The sequence below is a fragment of the Chiroxiphia lanceolata genome, chromosome 16 (assembly GCF_009829145.1).
Source record: "Chiroxiphia lanceolata isolate bChiLan1 chromosome 16, bChiLan1.pri, whole genome shotgun sequence".
Classification (NCBI taxonomy): domain Eukaryota; kingdom Metazoa; phylum Chordata; class Aves; order Passeriformes; family Pipridae; genus Chiroxiphia; species Chiroxiphia lanceolata.
In genome coordinates this window covers 15,182,696-15,200,275 of record NC_045652.1, presented here as the reverse complement: position 1 = coordinate 15,200,275, position 17,580 = coordinate 15,182,696, and the positions used below count along the sequence as shown (strand labels likewise).

The window sequence follows — 17,580 nt, the reverse complement described above, 5'->3', positions numbered from 1 at the left end:
TCCCCTATGGTTTATTCCAGGGTGACTCCCTTCAGCAAGTCCTGAAACAGGCTCAGTGTGGAGGCTGGTGTCCCAAATTAAGAGCTGGCCTCCCAGGATATTATTCCACGTACAAACACCAATAACAGATGGACAATTTTGCTCTGAGGACTCTCAGCCAGCGTTCTGTTAAAAAGAGCCATGTTTTCCCATTAAAAACGACAACAAATAAATGTTAAAACCATGTAATTCTGTATATTTTATGTGATTGGCACCATGTTTCTTGATATGGTGATTTGCAAGTCACAATTTTTAAAAGCCCAGCAGGACTCTTCAGAAAGTCACAGAATCTTACAAAAATGAAAGATCTGACCAATCACAGCCAGGAACAAAAATCCTAACTATTATTTAGTTAGAAAGAAAAAAAAAATTATGCAGAGTTGGATAATTATCCAGAATTATGAGGGGAGAAAAAACTATTTAAACCTGAGTTACACACAGATGTTGGGTCCTTGAGGAGAACACGTTCCACTCAAGGTTTGGGGCTCCCCCTTTGACCCAGATGTGGTTTAGTTCCGTGCATATTAATCAGCCTGGATTCATTAAGACACTTCTCACTCGGCCACCTCGTTAGGGAACTCTGCTCCTTCTCGGGAGGGTTTTGCCTCCTCGTGCAATCTCAGCCGTGTTAAGAAAATAGTTCTGCACTTTGCCACTTGTGGCTCCCAGCCCTGAGGAGCTGGGTGGTCCACGGGAGGTGTTTGCAGCAGCGATTCACCTCTTTATTGCTCAGAAGTCAGAAGCGAGAGATCTTATTTCCAGCAGCCCTGAAAAATCAGGGGGATTCAAAAATAATACGAGTTTGGCGTTTTCTGGGTCTGTGGGTGGAATCGTGAACGGACACGTTTTAATTTGGTTCCTCTGGAATTACAGCTCCTGCCGATTCAGAGGGGGGCTCGTGGTGCTCCCTGCCCGAGGGGGGCTGAGCCCCACAGACCCCTGGGATTTGCACAGACAAACCTCTAAGGGACTCCTGCTTCAAAGGCAATTAACAGGAAAACAGGGGTTCTCAGCCCTGTTCGTGGAGGGGTCCCAGAAAACGACCTCGTGGCTGCAGGAGTTTTATCTTATTTCATCATCATCATCATCACTGAAGGGGTTGGGCTGGGAGGGACCTTAAAGCTCATCCAGTCCCACCCCCTGCCATGGGCAGGGACACCTTCCACTGGCCCAGGTTGCTCCAAGCCCTGTCCAACCTGGCCTTGGACACTTGCAGGGATGGGGCAGCCACAGCTTCTCTGGGCAACCTGTGCCAGGGCCTCCCCACCCTCACAGGGAACAATTCCTTCCCAATATCCCATCTAACTTTGGCACTGGGAAGCCATTCCCCCTTGTCCTGTCCTTCCATCCCTTGTCCCAAGTCCCTCTCCAGCTCTCCTGGAGCCCCTTTAGGCACTGGAAAGGGCTCTAAGGTCTCCCTGGAACCTTCTCTTCTCCAGGCTGGACATTCCCAGGCTGCTCCTTCCCCATCAGCTGCAGGAAGAAGGACAGTTTGTCACACACATCTCTCAGTAATTTCAGCCTTTAGCACATGCCAGGTTTGGCTCTTCCATGCTCCTGCCCCATCCCAACCCAGCTGTACCTCCCTATCTCCACCCTTGGCATCTCTGCTGCCTTGGATGGGCTGTGCCCTCCCCACCTCGCTCCTGATCTGTGTTTACAGTGTCTTTCTCTTGCTGGACAATATTTAAATGCACAATTATAACAAACAGATGGGATCAACCCCTGTGGTGATTTTGAGAAATTTTTTATTAAAGCACAGTATTAATCATGGTAATTGGGTAGGAACTTTAAGGTTATAAAACTACAGCATGTCTAATGAGCGAGCTCCTTCTAGGAGGAACTGAGGTTTTTAATCTAATAATGTCAGTTTTATGGATTATGACTGGAGTTTTATGAAGTGTGATATGAAATACTGTGGATTCATGGCTCTCACTGGATTAATTTGGAAAAGTAGTTTTCCTGGTTCTAGGCCCAAAAACAATTATTCCTTACATTTCTGTCCCCTGCACTGTTCCCAAACCCCTCTGTCAGAAAACGGGCACCTACACCCATAACTTTTTTACAGGTTGCACTCCTTTGTTTGGCTGGGGTTTATTTTTTTTTTTTGGAAATCACAGATTGTTATAAACATACAGTAGGTAGAGGAAGCTCATATTCTGTGTCCCAGACTGTATATTTGTCCAGAAGGAACAACAATGGGCTGTAAACTCTTAAACAAGGCCCAGGGCTCCGTCTGAGCACAAGGACAAAGTCACCTCACAGCACTGGGGCTTGCTGGGATTAAGCCATTGGAGCAGAAGAGCCAAAACTGGGATGTCTGGAAGGACTTTAATTCATTTAAAGAGGAAAAAATTACCAAAAGGCTGGAGGAGACCTCAAGACCCATCCAGTCCTTCCTGCTGCCCCAAAGTAGAGTCAACTCTCCCTGCACTACAGTGTGTTTGTTAAACTCTTCCTAGAAATTTTATTTGTGTAGTTTTTCCCACAAGTTAGCATAGGCATGGGCAAAAAAATTCCCATTAAATGGCAACAGCAAAAATATTTAATTTTCCCCTATTTGTAATTTCCCCCTATTTTTAATTTCCCCCCTATTTTTAATTCCCCTGAAGTCAATTCTTGTTAACTTCTGGATTGGGTATTTGCATGAGGGTTTAATCTCTGCTTTGCAGAGGTGTTTGGTGCAGAGAAATACCCAGGGAAATACTTCTCTCCGTCCAAGAGCACCTTCCCAACTCACTGGGAATATTAGGGAGCGAGGACACAGCCCAACTTTGGTATCCAAACAAGGCAAAGGCTCCGTGTTTCCTTCCCACAAGATAATAGGAGGGAACCCACATATTATTACCACAATTAATACAGAAATAAGGATATAATAAACCTCAAGACACATGTCGCACAGTTGCCCACACACCTCTCATTGGGCTGAAGAACAGTAGTTTAGAGCCAGAGGAATTATTTAGAATACAAAGCATTTTATAATTCACATGTCATATAGAGATTTTTCTTTTCCTGACTAACTCTGACTGGGGTTTGAACAAATATGTTAAAAAATACCCACATCTATCCCTGAAAAGCACAGGTCGGTATTAATAATATTTATAAATTTATAAAATTTATAAATATATATTAACAAATACTTAATGGCATGTTATATTTATACATATTTATACTTATACCTTTAAAATATTTAGAAATACTTACGTAGATGGCGATTTCTCTGAACTTATAAATGTATAGTGGAAATACTGAGGAACAAAACAACTTCAGACACACAAATGGAATCGTGCACAACCTTCACTAAAACCTGCCCTTCACCTGGGTCAGATTTTGACACATTACAAGCTGCACTGTCAGGTTTTTGTAATTCCAGGTCTAAATCTCCAAACAGAACTGCTAAAGCAGGAGGGACCCAAACCCTTTCCATTCCTGTCCTGCACCCCCCATTTGTTCTCCATCCAAACGTGCAGCAACAGAACTGTCTCGCTCCCTCCAACCACTGGAGTTCCCACAGATTGCAGGATTTGACTGCAGAGCATTTCCAGGGATAAGCACCACTTCCAGATTTTCAGTGGAAAAAATGTTAAAGAGAAGCAAGAGAGTGAAAGTGGAGTGATTATGGCTTTATATATATATATCTCCAAATCTCACACTTCAGCACTCCACCTGACCTCCAGGTCAGGCCCTCCTGACCTCCTCCTTTCCTCTCAGGAAGAATTTCTCCATGGAAAGGGTGGTCAGGCACTGGAAGGGTCTGGCCAGGGAGGTTTGGAGTCCCCATCCCTGGAGGTGTCCCAGGAAGGCCTGGATGTGGCACTCAGTGCTCTGGGCTGGGGGACAAGGTGGGCATGGGGCACAGGGGGGATCCATGGGCTGGGAGGGCTTTTCCAACCTAAAGGATTCTGTGATCCCAGTGCTGAGGGGTCAGGGGGATGGACAGACAGCCAGTGGCTCAGTGCCCTTCTAAACTACTCAGGATTGGGGTTGGGATACCGGGATAAGCTACAAACCCAGAGCCCAAGGAGTTAAACCCAAGACCTCGCAGGGAGTATTTCCATGCTCCGAAACTGTATCTGTTCCACTCCATTACCGAGGTCTGGAGCTGGATTTAGGACAGGTTGCTCACTTTGGGTCTGAAACACAACCAGGCTCCTCCTGTCCTGCTGCTACAGGGCCCAGATGTTTCTCTGGGTTACTGGCATTGACACATTTATCCTGCTCTGCAGCTTTGTTATGTAAAATACCTCTCAGCCTTGCTTGATCCCTTGACTCTTTGCTAGAGGCAACAGTTCCACGTTTAATCCATGACAGGCTGAAGAGCTGCCCAAAGACTGTTTATGGAAGTGTGGGACCACTATAAAATGAAAGAATAATTTTACAGAAGGAAGGAATTCTTTGCTACTCTGCTCTGAATTATCGACATCTTTCCAACCCTGATGGCAAAGCTCCTTCCTAAAGGGGGAAGCTGCCATAAAGACACACAATCTTTCAACACCTTATTTGTATTTTTACTAAAGGCCAAAAGGCGTTTCCATGGACCAGTGAATCTCAACGAGCTTTTCAGCAGCATCCTGCACCAGAGGGGCAATTTCAGAGAACTTCTTCCTGATTTTACTCCAATTTGCTCCAAGAAACTGATTTTAGTGGCAGGCCTCTTAGTTGGTTCAGATTGGGTATTAGGGAAGAATTTCTTCACAGAAAGGGCTGGCACAGCTGCCCAAGGCAGGGAGGGGACTCCCCATCCTTGGAGGGATTTAAAAGCCATGTGGATGTGGCACTGGGGGACATGGTGGCCTTGGGATGGTTGGACTTGAAGGTCTTCGAGGGTTTTTCCAACTTCAATCCCTCCAGCACACAGCAAGGAACGGTGACATCCCACCATCAGCACAGAGCTCCACATGTGAGCTCCACAAGCTCCCTGCTTGAAAAACACCTCAGGATCCATCCAGAGGACAAGAGAGCCGTGGAAAAGCAGCACATTGTTCCCTCAGAACACGCCTGGGTTTCCTCACCCGGCGCGCGAGCAGCGCTCGTTCCGATGAGCTCATTCCGTCAATAAAGTCAAACAGCACGTTAAAAACCTCCACATCCATTAACGGTCCGAGGGTTTCACTAACCAGCTCCATCCCGCTCATTAAAAGCGCTTTTATGGCAGATGGAAAGCTGAAGTCCAGCAGAAGTGCTCTGCTCCAGTGGTATCTCCAGATGGGAATGCTGGAAGGAGCCCCACGCCGTGCGCTCCGGGGGGACGTCACGCTCTGCCCTCCCTCTGCCTCCTCCACGGGGAGAGCAGGTTGGAAGGGATTCATTCCAATCAGAACTTGTGGATTCATCCAAATATTAAATGGGCCGGGCCCAGCTCTGGGAAAGGTGCTCAGAGACCATTAATTTGTGGGACACCTTCCACTAGGACCAGGTTGCTCCAAGCCCTATCCGGCCTGGCCTCGAGCACTTCCAGGGATGGGGCAAGATAAGGCAAAATCAATGGCAGGTAAGCTGAAAGCACTAATTTGACTCTTAAAAAATGACAGAATTTCTTTTTTTTTCTTGATGACACAACTTTTAAGGTCTTTCCAAAGTGCAACAGCGGCAGAGCTTTGGTTAAATTTAGCCTGTTTTGGTTAACAGTTGGTTTGCTACACCAAAAGCAACTCCCTTACTGAAAAGTGAAGAATGAACCCATGAAAATTTTTTTGCACTGGTTCCTTTCAAACTAGTTTCAAATTTGAGCTGGACATCCAAAAACCCAGTATTACAGTTTAAAAAAGTAATCCTAAATATACCGGTGTCTTTTGGATGGCACTGGCAGGACCGGGCAGTTCTTGCCTATCAAGTTGTTCTGGGAGCATTTCACTGCAGGTTTTTATTTTCCTCTCTGCCAAGCTCTGCTCCACGCTCGGATATTAAGACATCATAAGAAAAATTCCAGCAGGGCAATTAATCATTAACTGTCACGGTTTTCCATAAGGTGCAAATTTAAGGTTATAAAACTGTCAAAACTCTGAGCAGTTACACGGGCTGTGCCGTTGGCTTGGGATGTGCCTCTGGAAGGGGGTGCAGACAAATGCCTGTGGTGCTGTGGGATGCAGGACCTCGGGAGCAGCCACGGCACATCCAGCAGAGACCATCCCACGGGAAACCACGTGCTGCCAACAGGGGGTGGTGGGGTGGCCCAGCTGCTGGGTTATCCCTGCAACCCCCTCTGGGGTGGTTGTTATTTGTAATCATAAAACCATGGAATAGTTTAGGTTGGAAAAGACCTCTAAGACCAACAAGTCTTTCCCCCAGCGCTGCCAAGGCCATCACTAAACCTGTCCCCAAGTGCCACATCCACACAGCTTTTAAATCTCTCCAGGGATGGGAACTCCACCCCTCTCCTGGGGAGCTGTGCCAGGGCTGGGTAGCCCTTTCCATAAAGAAATTATTCCCTAATATCCAACTGTGTGCAAACAAAAAACCAAAGCAGGAGGTCACTTACTCAAGTGGTGAAATGACGGCCCGTTGGTTCCACACAGCAGCAAGGATGGGGAATGTCACAGCAGACATTCCCAGCACCTTGGTCTTTCCCAAAAGGTTTCAGGCATGCAGGTTGAAGAGGATGGAGACCATCCTACAGCTCCACAGGCCCCTTCCCACCAGCTTCAACAGGACCCAGAATCCCACAAACCAGTCGGTGCTCTGACTCTTGAGTTGGTCAAACCACAAACACCGTTTCATTTGCCATCTGTGCTGCAGAGCCAGGATTATCTCCTGATATCAACATCCAGGAAAAGAAGGATTCAGCAAAAGCATTTTCCAGCCCAGTAGAAACAATCCTCATTTGAGGTCTCTCCTGGTTTAACTGCAGCCTGGAATGGGCTGCCAATGGGTGATCAATAACTCCCTCCTAAATTACACAGCAAAGCACAGAACTCCCCTGGAATAAATGCCGGATGATTGTTGGATGATCAATAATAGAACAGCATCAAGACTAAAAAGTAAAAGCCCTTCTTCCAGAATATCCCTTTTCTCTACTAATTAGGACATTTCTTCACCGAGAGACGTGTGGGTTCAAAACTCCCTCTGTGAGAAATGATGTGAACTAAACCCTGCTCTCAAATCCTGGATCAGCCTGAAGTCACATGGAACTGTTTATAATCCTTGACTGAAGGAATGCTAAAATACTTCTGGCAAAAATACTTCCATTCCCTTTCCCCATCCAGTCACTGCTCCTCTGAAATCCACTTTTCCTACAATATTTAGACATATCTAACAATTGCCAAAACAAGAGTAAACCCCATTGTTTGGGGAGAAGAGGAAGAGAACACATCAGGAAAAATCTATTCTGATAGCACACATTTCCCCTAGTCTGTCGGGGTCTTGGTAAAATTTGGATTAAATTGGTGGGGAAAACAAGGTTCTTTGGAATAAACATAGATGGGAAGGCTGAGTATCTCCAACCTCAGACAGCCCTGGCACAGCAAATGGGATCTGTGCACAAATTCCTTTCAAAACAATTCAAATCCACGGTTTGGGTTCAACCGGTTGTGGAGACATCTGCAAAAGCTGGATTGGGACCGTGCTCCCCAAATTCACTGGCATCTCAAGCCCGACACAGATTCAAATCTTTGCCTTTTCAAGCTAAAAGAAAAGGACGCGACCAAATCCGCAGGCACGGGGGAAACCCAAGGAAAAAGTGAGGGATGTCACATCTGATCAGCCTGACACCAGTGTGGAACACATTGGTGGCTTCTCTGATTCAGATCTTTCTGCAGCTCCTCCCCTGGCCTCGTTCAAATCCATAATTTTGGTGACTTTAAGCTCTCGGCAACATCTGCACTGAAATGTTTACCTTGGGCTGGCGGCTTGGCGGCACCAAAAGCCAAGGCTGGGGGCGCATTTCAAGCTCCAGGATGACCTGGATTTTTCCACCAAACCAACCTCTTGCAGCACGTTGGAAGCAAATGCAGGGACCTGATCCCTGAGCCACCATCCAGGGGCTTCGGCAGCTCCGGAGAAACGGGAAACAGTCACGGCGGGAAAACACAGCGAGGAAAACTCACCCGGTGCCTTAGTCAGGGCTGGGTACATTTGATTTCAATAAAGCAAAGCTGCAAAAGCCTCAGGGAGAAAAAAAAATTGAAGTACTGGATGTAAAAGTTTTATAGAAATGCTATGTTTAATAAAAAAAAAAAAAGAAGAAAGCAAAGAGCTGGTGCCTCTCTGCAGCACCTCCCCAAATCCTTCCCTCCACTGCTGGAAAAGGGGTTAAATATATCACAGAATCACAGCATATTGTGAGTTGGAAGGGACCCACCTGCATCATCGAAGTCCTTGGGGAGGCCCTGGCACAGGTTGCCCAGAGAAGCTGTGGCTGTTCCATCCCTGGAAGTGTCTCAGGCCAGGCTGGACGGGGCTTGGAGCAACCTGGGCTAGTGGGAGGTGTCCCTGCCCATGGCACGGAGTGGTACTGGGTGGTCTTCAAGGTCTCTTCCAACCCAAACCATTCCAGGATTCCATGGTTCTAAGTCCAGCTCCCTGACATTTAAAATACAAAATGCCCAACCACTGTGCATCAAACCTTCGTTAAATTTTCCAAGGTCAAAAGAAGAAAAAGGGGGGAAAAGTGCCTTTTCCTTCCATCCCAGATGGCAGCTGAGCAATCCCTGAGCTGTCAGTGGTGGGGACTAAATAAATAGCAAATGAAATGTATGTTGGGCAAAACCAGATATGCTTAAGAAAACACAAAAGGTGTTAAAAATCACATTTTTATGCTGCCATCTGCAGCAGTTTCTTTTCAGCCTTGCTTGTAATTTAGGTTACAATGGGAGCAAGGTGTAAATCACAAAATGATAACCAAAAAAAAGGGAGATTTTTCAGCTCTTTCCCTCCCTGAGCAGTTCCTTGCACATGGGATGAAATGATGCTGAGGGTGGCTGAGCCAGGGGAGGTCGTATGGAACCCTGGAGGACTGGGAAGCTCATTGCTCCAGTCTCACTGGGAGGGCTTTTATTTCATTTATATGCATTTATTTGCCTGTAGAAATCTGAACTAAACCTCCAACACAGGAACTGATTGAGCCTGTTCAACACTAGATGGGAATGGAAGCATTTAAAAGAAGCCAAAGCCCTGCATTTCGCTCTGCAGAGGAAGACAAGGTGCTCCAAAGGGATGGAGGGAATATAACAATCTTGGAGCCATTTATCTAAGAGGCACACACGGCAGATCAGGGTTTCAGAGCTGCCTGAGGAGCCTTGTCTCCTCCTGGGAGCTTTGGAGGTCTCGGCCATCCAGGGATGAGGGCAGTGGGTATTTCCTGGTAGTCCCATCCTCCTTTTCCCAGCCCAAACTTGGCCTGTGTCCGATGGGATCACATGAGCTGTGGATCTCGGAGGAGGCTGGAGAGGAAGCAGAAAATGCCACCCACTTTCAAGGTCACAGCTGTGAGGAGATCCCTGCTCATGCTGCTGCACTGATCGCTTACATATGAGATGGACCTCGGAAGAGGAACGAAAACACACGGAGAGCTGAATATTCCAGAGCTGTCCCCACAGCCCTGCTGCACAGCCAAAATCCCAGGGGAGCCATGCTGTTATCAGGAAGAGATGCTCTCTTGGAAAAAAAAAAGCTGCACAGGGCTTGAGGTTTTCCAGCTCCAAAGGATCTGCAGCAGAGGATGAAGCACAGCTGCCTGTCCGGGAGGAAGTTCCTCCTCTCCACGGTGACTCATCCAAGAAAACCCAAGGGCAGCCGCAGCAGCCACGGGGCTCATTTGAAAAGGATCCTCATTATTCACTCCCAAATTGGGTTTGTCAACAGAGGGAAAGAGCAAAACTCCAGGATTGCCTCATTCTGTGATTCCAAGAGCCTCATCCAGCAAAGGGGGAATGAGCTGCTCTGAGCCAGGTGACAGCAGTGACGTGGGGACAGAGAGGGGACGAGACACAGGGGCAGCAGAACGTGCCAGGCACTGCCTGGTGCTGCTGGAGGAGCACTGGAAAGGGATGGAGGAGAAGGAGCAGGATCTGAATGATCCCAGGCTGCTGCATTCAGCACACAGCTGGGAAAAGATGCAGAGAGCTGGGGGGGAAATGCAGGGAGTTGGGAAAAGATGCTGAGAGTTGGGGGAAAAATTCAGGGAGTTGGGAAAAGATGCAGAGAACCAGGAAAAAACAATGCAGGGAGTCAGGAAAAGATGCAGAGAACTTGGGAAAAAGTGCAGGGAGTTGGGAAAAGATGCAAAGAAATGGTAAAAAACAATGGCAGGGAGTTGGGAAAAGATGCAAAGAATTGGGGAAAAACAATGCAGGGAGCCAGGAAAAGATGCAGAGAGCTGGGGGAGAAATGCAGGGAGTTGGGAAAAAATGCAGGGAACTGGGGGAAAAATGCAGGGAGCTGGGGGAAAAATGCAGGGAGCTGGGGGAAAACAATGCAGGGAGCTGGGAAAAGATGCAAAGAACTGAGGAAAAACAATACAGGGAGTTGGGCAAAAATGTAGGGAGCTGGGAAAAGGCACAGAAATCTTTGTTCTTCCAGGTTTTCTGCATCATCGGAGCTCTGGCAACGCGGCTGCACGTGCACAGGCAGTGCCAGGGCAGGATATGGGACCATGGACAGGCACCTGGAGGGGTGGGAGCAGCAGGAGCTGCTCAGGTGTGCTGGATGGGTCTGCCAGGAGCCAATCTGCTCTGCAGCCCTGGAAGGTCCTGCCTTGGGTGGACACCCACACCCCGGACCTTCAGGCTCCAGACTCCGAGGCTGTTACGGAGAGTTTATGTTTGGCTTTGCAGCTTAATTTCTTGTGACAGTGAGAAGGAACCCTGAAGGTTTCTGTAAACCAAAGTGTTTACAAGGCAGTGCCAAAGCCAGAGCTGGGTGCAGTGTGGGCTGTGAGCAGCAGCCCCAGCGCTCCAGAACTGCCCTCCGGAGCACAGGACGTGCCACAAGGAATTAACCTCCCAACACACAACTCGAGCCTTGAAATCTCTGCGTGACAGAGACATGAGCAGCTCAGCCAGGCCTGGGGGAAGTGAAATGAAGCAGCAAATTACAGCTCTGCCCAGGATTTTCCACCCGGGATCCCACATAGGTATTTCCCAGCACTCCCTCCCCGGCCCTTGTGGTCGGAGCTGCTCCTTTCTGGCGTCTTGTGGTGGCCCTGCTGCTGCTGCTCAGGGGTCCCCTGGGCCACATCAGGGCACTGTCACCACAAAACACACGAGTGGTGCCAGCCCAACACAGCAAAGGGTGTTGGAATGGACCCAGCGAGCTCCCAAGGGCCCTCTGGAACCTGCCCAGAGGTGCCTGGTGGGTGAGCCTGGTCCTGGAGACCCTCAGGGCTCCCTGTTTTGACCTCACCCCAGGCAAGGAGTGGTCTGTGAGCTCATCAGCGCTCAGGATGGAACCAGGAACATCTGGGACTTCTCCAGTGCTTTGCTTTCAGGATCTCCATGCACTTTCCAAACTAGGATGGCAAGAGAGGGACAGGAAGAGGAGCAGTGGGACACAGCACCTACGGAGAGCAGGGAGCACAGCCCACCTGAGCCCCACCCAGGGATGGCCCAACCACTGCCCTGCAGTGACCTCAGCTCTGGAAGACAACTAAGAAACATCAGATCCAGCCCTGGCCTGATCCAGTCACAGAAATCCCTCCACATCCCCAAACACAATCACTTTTCCCAACTTACTGATACTTTAAATAAAAGTACAGCTTGTTTTGGCTGTCAGGGCTGATACTGCAGGGGAGAAGAAGCACCAGAACCACCAAGAACATCCCAGAAGCATCTTCCAAACAGGACCCCTCCACCAGAGATGTCCAAGGGCACCGACAGCCCGGGCAGCCCAGGGAAACCACCACGAGGACTCTTATCACAGCACTGGATGCATGTGCAGTGTTTCATTTGGCACCCCTGGAGCTCTCATAATCTTTTCCTTTATGATTAATATTGAACAAGTCATATTCCTTATGGAATTTCCTAACTGTGCCTGTTTATATTTTTCTCTACATCAGAGTTAATATTTCGAGATCGCCTCTCTCTTTTTTTTCTCCTTTATTTCATATTCATCTGTTTTTCCTCATTTTATAAACCAGGTTTCTTGTTTAGTAGTCATGACAACATCTGCCTGTGGTGGTTACACCACAGCCTGGGGCTTTCTATTTGCTTTTCTCCCCCCCCTGCCCCCAAGCTGCCTTAAAAAAAAAATACCCTTTAAATAAATAAAAGCATGAAATGAAAGGGGCAAGTTCGGTACCGACTCCTCCTTCCCCTCCAATGAGCCACTTCAACAAGACTTCCCAGCATGGTGGGTGAGGACTCATTTGGCTTTAATCCTGCAAAGTCTTATCCACTTAGTGAACTTCAGTGGGAATACTCGGAGCACACCAAGTGAAACACATATGTAAGTCTTTAAAACCTTGAGGTCTGGGCCTGAAAGGCAGAAAAGCAAAAAGCTGGAGCTGCATTTTCCTTCTGGGCGTTGATCTCTTGCACAACAGCTCACGGGGTGGGATGGGGGGGAGATGGAGATGTGCTGCTGCTCCCCAGGTGAGGATGGAGCGACTTCCATCCCTCCTGACGGACCACCGGGATGTGGCACCTCTCCCTTGCTCTGCATTCCCAACAAAACCCAGCGGCTGGAGGCAGCAGGACCCACCCTTCCACTCTCATTTCAATTAGAAGGACGTGGTGATCAAACCCTGTCAGGGCAACCCGGAGATCAGGCAAAGGAATCTCAAAGCAAAGGAGCATCACTCCACCAATCCCATGACTATGACCTAGGGAATATTAAGAAATAGCTTTTTTTCCCCCTAACTTAACATTAAATTTCAGTCTTTTAGGATGTTGGTCACCAGTAGCTTAGAGGGAATTTAAGCTCTTGAAAAAATGAGTGTATTTTATGAGAGACCTCTCCCCCGAGCACAGTAAGCGGTCCCGGGCTACGGATCTACGTTTACCCATGGAAAGACACAACTCAAATTCCATGGTGTGTTTTACACAGGGAACATAAAACACCAATTACAGGATGGCCAGGCACACTGAGAGCAACCCTGAATCCAGAGGAGGCAACGAGGATGGGAAAAGGCCGGGAACTGAACAAAGGCAAATGAACCTTTAATGCAGCAGAACCTCTGGGAGCCCAGAGACACTGTGTCCAGATGTTCAGAGGTCGATGTAACCTGACTCCAAGAAGGAAGAGGATGTATTCCTTAAAATTCCCTGTTGTGCTTTAATTTACTGCAGTCCTGCAGAGGAGCATGTGGTGATCACAGGTGGAGTTTAAGATTGACCATAAACATGAAGTTGGGGGCAAAAGACTCGAATCGTTTCGGATTTGGCTGCCAAGACGGTTGAGGTACAGATTTCCATGAAAACATCTCCCTTTCCCTGTGCTCCAATAAAACCAGAGGAAAACCCTCCAGCAGAGACTCTGCAGCACCAACAAACCCTTCACTGATGGAACCAAGGCCTGGGACAGGCGACCACCCGAACTGGGGCTCTCCAGCTGATCCCTTCTTTGCCGGGTGGAGAAGGGGAAGGGAGAAGGAACAGAGGATGGATGGCAATATTTTGAAGCTCCAGTTTCTTATCTGTGCTCACATTTCCTCTAAATAACCCTAGGAAAATGATCTCTCTACATCTTCAGGACCTCCCTGTCTGCCCCTGAACACTCTGAGGGGAGGGAAGAACAGTGCTGGTCCCGCAGTGCCTCCAGCACCATCCCATCTGCCCAGGAATCAGAGACAGAGCTGATTTGGCTGCACTGGGTTTCAGAGTGGCCCCCCCACCAGATCCTGACCCTTTTACCTTGGCTCTGCTCCCTCTGAGGTTTCTGGCCACGGCAACGATCCGTGTTTGATGAGCAGAACTGGCAGATTGGCCGTTGTTGCTCCAGAGGGATTTGCGTGGGGATTACAAGTGGTTTTCAAGGGCTGGCTATGGAATAAATGACATTACTGATGCAATAAAAGCAATCCCTGCCTCTTTCCTACTCCCCGCTCCTGCCATTCCCAAACAATGCAATCTGATTTGGTTTTCCCGAGGAAAATGATAAATGTATGTTGACTGTGTCCTGAGTCTTCTCCTGCTCCTGTATTTTGGCATCTCAGAGGAGCTGGTAGGTGTTCTAAGGCAGAGCATCACGTAGACACCAGGTCTAGTGGAAGGTGGCCCTGCCCATGGCAGGGGGTTGAAACTAGCTGAGCTTTAAGGTCCCTTCCAACCCAAACCATTCCATGATTCCATGTAATACCCATCCCTGTCTGCTTGTTCACTGGCAAGCTGCAGGAAATCAATCCGTGTGCACTCCCAGGCCTCACTGCCATGCCACACAAGCCATAATCCGGGACCAAACATTCCCAAACTGCTCATTTTGTGAGCTTTTCTGCTGGATTTCCTCCCTGCTCCCACTGCACCCCCTTGTATCCATGATTTGTGCGAGGAGGGAGTCCTGTGCTATCCCACGTTTCCCCTAACACTACTGAGTTCACTAATGATACGTTTTCTAGAAGGGGAACCAGCTTTTGGAGCTTTTAGAGGTTCAGATCCTTGGATCTTTCTTAGCTGGAGGAACCAGCTGCATGGCTACCAGAAAGCCTCTGGGATTTCCCTTTTCATCCCTCCTCCCAGCAGCACAAGGCACCAGCAGTGCCGATGTGATGAGTCGGGAACATTGTTTTGGGACTCGCCTTCTCAGCCTCTGCAAAACTGGCACCAGCCTGAGGTTTCTCACTCCTTGCAAGTTTTTCTAATTAGGGCAGGGTGTAAATTTAAAGTGCCAGTTCTCTTCCTGAACAGCTCCACATGTGGACACCAAGCCCGGCCCAAACCTGTGCTGTTCCTGTTTAGCTTGACCCGTCTCCAAAGGGGGTTTCACACGTGTGAAAGGAGCAGTTAATCAGGAACATGGAGGGTCAGACCCTCACTGTGCTCCTGGCAGAGCTGAAATTAAAGCTCAGGAGTCCCTCAGAGGGAAGCAGGAGAGGTGAGACCTCGTGCTACAAACACCCTCCTGGATGGAGAGATTTTAGGGCTTGAGGCTCAGCTGAGCTGGGTTTAGAGCAGCAAGAAAAATCCTCACCCTCTATACAATGCCACCATAGAATCATAAAAGCCTGGAATGGTTTGGTTTGGAAGGGACCTTAAGGATCATCTTATTCCACCTCCTGCCATGGGCCACGGGCAGGGACACCTTCCCCTAGACCAGGCTGCTCCTGGCCTTGAACGCCTCCAGGGACGGGGAGTCCACAACTTACTGGGAATGTTGGAATGTTGCAAACGTTCCTCCCCCAAAAAAGGAAAGGTGAGACTTGCGGTTTGCAAACAATTCTCCAGGCAAGGACCACCCCCAAGCAGGGCACAGTGTGCCCATCCCACGTGGGGGTGGGAGCCTGTCCAGGCAGAGCCGGGCACTGCTGCCCGTCCCAGCACCATCTCAGCAAACACATCCCAGCTGCTCCAGGAGCATCCTGCACTGATCAGCAATTTCTCTGAGTCACCAGCTCCCCAAAGCCCCAGTTTTCCTCGGCAGATGAAAGCACAGTGACACAGGTTTCCTGCAATTCCTGGCAGTGTCATCACCAAAGAGATAAAGCCTCTGGTGGAGCCGGGGGGATGGGACGGTCCAGCTGTGTAAACTGCGTGTGGGCTAAAGCATCCCGGGGCAGCATCCTCATCCCAACACTTCCAAAGCAAAATAAAACCTCTCTGGAGGCAGCAGCATCACACAGAAACATTAAACCAGCAACTTGGCCCAGAACAAGCAAATGAGTTATTTTCATCAAAGCAGGAAAATATAAAATCCGTCTTCACCTCTGTCACCAAACAGCCCAGACAGCAAGTTCCACGGTTTTGTCTTTACTCTGGGATGACATGGGGTTCATTTTAATGGATTTAATTAAAGCTCTCCAAAATTTGAGTGAGGAATAGTGGGAAAATTTGCACCTCTGATCTGTGGGAAGTTCTACAGATGCACATCCAGCTGACACAGGCTGTGCTTAAATCCAACCATCCACGTGCATAAAGCACACACTCACTGAACTTGAGAGAACATCACTTACTGGAATATGCAAATTAATTAAACATCACTTACTGAAATATGCAAATTAATTTAAAAACCCTAAGTTGACCATCTGGGAGGACAGAAGGTGCCACCTGGGTGGGGAGGCCCTGGCACAGGTTGCCCAGAGAAGCTGTGGCTGCCCCATCCCTGCAAGTGTCCAAGGCCAGGTTGGATGGGACTTGGAGCAACCTGGGCTAGTGGAAGGTGTCCCTGCTCATGGCAGGGGGTGGGACTGGATGGGCTTCAAGGTCCCTTCCAACCCAAACCATTCCAGGCAAACCATCCCAGGAATCCAAGCATAAATCAACTGCTCCAACAGCCAGGGATACCAGAGGAAAGACTACAAAGCAGGAATGGGAAGAAGTCTCCTTTCAGCCAGGAGATCTCACTGTAGCCAGGAACTGCAACAAAATCCTGCCCTTGACCCAAAAACACCACACCAAAGGCATAAACCCACTCCAGCCCCTTTCATCCCTGAAATGGGCACATTCTGTCTTCACACATCCATATCTGACACCATGAAATGATTCTCTTCATAATGCACGTATTAAAAATTCCCTTTAAGAGAAGTTCATAATCTGCCATCTGTTTCAAGTTAGGCTGAGCTGATTTTGGCTTTTTTTTTTTTTTTAATGGAATAGAAAACATTATTTAAAGGTCCTGTAATCTAGATGGTGGGAGGAGAGAAACCAAATTCCAAATACCACCACCACTGTCACCCTGCAGCAAAGACTTGGAGACAGCCAAGGGCTGGGGAGATGCAATGGGACCAGTTCAAATCAGGACCAAGGGACAGAAAACACGACTAAACTTGGAAGAACTTCACCATCCCTTCAAACCATTGCACTGAAACAGGATAAATTCACAACAATCTGAAGATGTTTGACACAGATTAGTGGGTGAGACCCTTGGCTTGGGCAACGTCACTGGGTCCTAATGGTTTTAGTGAGGCTTAGTAGCTACATCTAAACATAAATAACACTGGAAATATGGTAACAGTGCATGGTCGAGATCATGTCATGGACATCAGCAACATCTCTGGCTTATGGCTGGTCTGGCTCTCGTCAGGCAGAACGTTTTACACACACACTTACACGTCCCTGCAATCACATGTGCAGCACATACTTTATCTCCCACCCTGGTCTGGACCCGAACGCCGCGGCATCGAGCGAATCCCATCTGGAAAGCACAGCTGGTTTGAAGCCCTCGCAGCCCGGCCAGCTCAGCTCGTTTCACTGACAACATCCTTGTAATTGATTCTTCTCAGCGAGCCCGAGCACCTGGAAACTCTGCTGGAGGACTCCAGACACGAAGGTTCTTCTGGAGCGCGGAGGAATCTCGAAAACCAAACGCAAAATTCAAACGGGGGTAAAAAACACCAGCCTCAGCCCTGCCCCAGAGCCCGAGGAACCCGAGTGCTCCCCAGCTCTTGCCTGGGCAGGGGAAGGAGCACATGTGGTGGATGTCAGCCATGTCATTCAATCCAGCCCTGGAAGGGGTTCA

The 17,580-nt window shown here is 48.6% G+C and overlaps 1 protein-coding gene across 2 annotated transcripts in view; it reads right to left on the bottom strand.

Annotated features, from left to right (window-relative positions):
- Positions 1 to 17,580, bottom strand: part of LMF1 (lipase maturation factor 1) — a 159,902-nt gene that overhangs the window by 24,004 nt on the left and 118,318 nt on the right. The window lies entirely within an intron of this gene.